The sequence below is a fragment of the Eurypyga helias genome, unplaced genomic scaffold, assembly GCF_000690775.1.
Source record: "Eurypyga helias isolate BGI_N326 unplaced genomic scaffold, ASM69077v1 scaffold2149, whole genome shotgun sequence".
Lineage (NCBI taxonomy): Eukaryota > Metazoa > Chordata > Aves > Eurypygiformes > Eurypygidae > Eurypyga > Eurypyga helias.
The window spans coordinates 53,666-56,758 of record NW_010269974.1 but is presented as its reverse complement, the minus strand read 5'-3'; positions in this window follow the sequence as shown (position 1 = coordinate 56,758).

Genomic DNA, 3,093 nt, shown 5'->3' with positions numbered 1-3,093 from the left:
TTAGCTCTGGATCTCTTCAGCCCCACCAGCGTTGTGGTGCGGTGCCTTGTCGGCCTGTGGGTTTGTTACGTTTGGCTTTTTGGTTGGGTGTTTTTTTTAGATTAAGGTACTTCCAAAGCACACGCAGGTGAAAATGGCACCTGCGGAGCGTGAAGAAGAAGGGGGTGCCAGGAGGCCCCGTTTCCTGGGCACTCGAGGTGACAGGCGGGTGTCCTGCTCCCACAGGAGGATGTATCAGAGGTGCCCTGTTACAAAACAACCAGCCCAGTGTCGTATCTAGTCACAGAAACAAGGTCTTAGGGAAATGTCAAAAATGAGATCTGAGCCAAAACCATGTCTTTTCGCTGATTGACAGATCTTTTGCTGAAGCTCCTTCTTGGCCTGTTAACAAATGATTTTTTTTAATACGGATTTTTCTGTTGTCTGAAAAAAATAAATACTAATACAGTAAGCATTCTTAAGAACTTCTTTCTTTGGCCAGAGTACACATCCACTGATTGCACACCTCGGTGGAAGTCACCAGACGTGTCACGTACCACACAGCAGAAAGGGTTGTCTGGGGGAGTTTGGCTGGGGGTTGCTTTTTGGAAAGCGGGGGAGGGAAGCTGAGTCAGACCACACCACCAGCCGGAATTCGGATTGGGAAAGTAGAGGTCCTTTGGCCAGAGAGCGCAGTAGAGGCATCCCGCCCTCCTAGACAGCAGAACGTCTAGAAGGCAGTGGTTTTATCCGTGTCCTGGGCACCAGTTTCCAGTCCCAGCTCTGGTTTTGTAACACTCAACGAGGAGACAGCGCAGCGCAGGGGCTGCTGCGTATGGCACGCGGGATTCTTGATACCCAGGGCATGTGGAGCAGTATCCCTGTAGTGCAGAGGTTCAGAACAGAGGGACTGCAGTTTCTGTTCCTAACAGTAAAGGCTACTATGTGATTCATTTGTTTTAGTAATTGCAAGTCAAACACTGCGAGGCCCACAGAAGAGCAAACAAATTATTGCCCATAAACCTGGGAGGCAAAGTCACCTTTCATCTGGGTATGACCAGTGAAGTTCTATTTAGTGTTGCTTCCTTCTCTGAAAGAAATGTCACTAGATAACCTTTAATCATCCCTTGTTTCAGTACCTAGCTACCAGCCTACAGCAAACTGTAACAGCTCTCCCTCCCTCAACCCTGGAAGAAGCAGGGACAAGAGGAATGCTGTTTGCCAAGTAACTTGAGCAGCTGATAAAGACACATGGCTTCTGGTTGAGGAAAACGATATTCCGGGCCTTCGAACAAGGCCTGTAGTAGCACAGCAAGAGGCAGTTCCAAGGGGTGTAAAGCACTGAGGCGCTGGGGGCACACAGAAGTCGGCATCCCGCCATGCGACCTGGCCTCACGAAGAAGGGCTGGCCCAGCTGCACACGCAGGTGTTTCTTACAGGAGCGTGCAAGCAGAAGCATCACGGTACTGCCAGAGTCCGTGTTTGCTCTCAGCCGTGAAGATGGAACCTGTGTAAGCCAAAACCAACGCGGCAGCGTGATTTAGCTGTGGGAAAACTGCCTGTATGGTGTGAAACGCAGCTTCTGGGACATTGGATTCTTATGGAACGGTTACGCCAAGTCACAGTCCATCCCCTGAAGGGCACGTCAAACGCTGCTGACTTTGCACTTTAATCTGGTAGGGGCTTGTTGGGATTTATTTGGAATTAGTTGTGTAACAGCCATAATCAAATTACTTCGTAATTTGAAAATAAGCAGTAAGTTGACTTGCTTAATTAGCCCTGTCCCACTTTAGTGTATGTGGAGCAAGGCACCATAGACTAGTTCCAGTCATTAACTAATGAGCTTTTGGTATGTTCCTTGTGCAAGACAATCCGCATTTCCACACTGGAGGTTGCTTTACAATTGCAAAAGCAGAGCTACATCCCATGGGAGTCTGTCCATCCCAGCCCGAATGCCTGCACCTGCCACCAACTGAAGTAAAGGAAGCTCTTCCTTTAAAAGCAGAAACTGACTGCCTCTGCTTTCACAGAGAAAGTGATGGGTGTGATTAACTGCCTACTGAGTCAGCCTTCACCTCCCAGCTCTGAAAGCACTTCTGAAGGTTTTCTCAAGCCCGACAAAAAGTGTCATTTGCTTGTGTTACAGAGACAGCAATTTTTAACACCAGTTTACAGCCTCCCCCTGGCCTCTGCTGCCCCAGCACTGTAATGGCAGCAGCGGCCGTTTCACTGGAGGGATGCGTACAGCTGCTTGCAGCCTTGGGATTTCACTTAGCTGGGGTAGGTTTGTTTAGGTTTGGTTTAAAATCAAACAATAGATTTATTGTTACTGCACAGTGCAGTTCTGTGAAGAACAGCCTCAAAGTTTTAGCAGATCTTTACTGTTCCTGTAAATCACAGAATCACAGAACAGTTTGGGTTGGAAGGGACCTTAAAGACCATCCAGTTCCAACCCCCCTGCCATGGGCAGGGACACCTTCCACTAGACCAGGTTGCTCCAAGCCTCATCCAGCCTGGCCTTGAAGACGGCAGGACATGGGAGCCAGATGCTCAAAGGTTGGGTTTCCCGTGCTCAAAGGTTGGTTTTCCCGTCAGTGGCAGCGGCAGACGGACGGCCTGCTTGTGCCACAGATCATCAGACAGACTCTCCTGCTCCTGGAGGCACAGAATTGGTGGGAAAGGCACAGGCGAGCTCCTCAAGCAGGAAAACCTCTCGTCCTCGCCACTGGAAGGACAAGATGAGCCAGAAAGGGTAGTGCTCCATCAAAGCAGCAGCAGGCACCACAGTCTGCCATGGGAAGAAATCTCTGGACATTTATGCATTTCACAGCAAGGTCCCTTCTGCCGAGGGAGTCTGGGAACACAGCACACCGGCCAGCCAAATGCCACGGCCAAGGAGCGAGCAGGCCCTGCAGCCGGTGCCTCCGAGTCTGCCTGCCTGCTCTTCAGAGCACCACAGCTTAGGGGATCGAAGACTCTCAGAGTCTGTTGCAGCTCAGTCGGCTCCCACGCTGCCTTTACTCCAAAGGGAGGACCGGAATTAGAAGGGAGTCAGTCCGTTTGCATCCTGAGAAGCGCTGTACGCAGGACATTCTCTGATCGGCCGTGAACGGG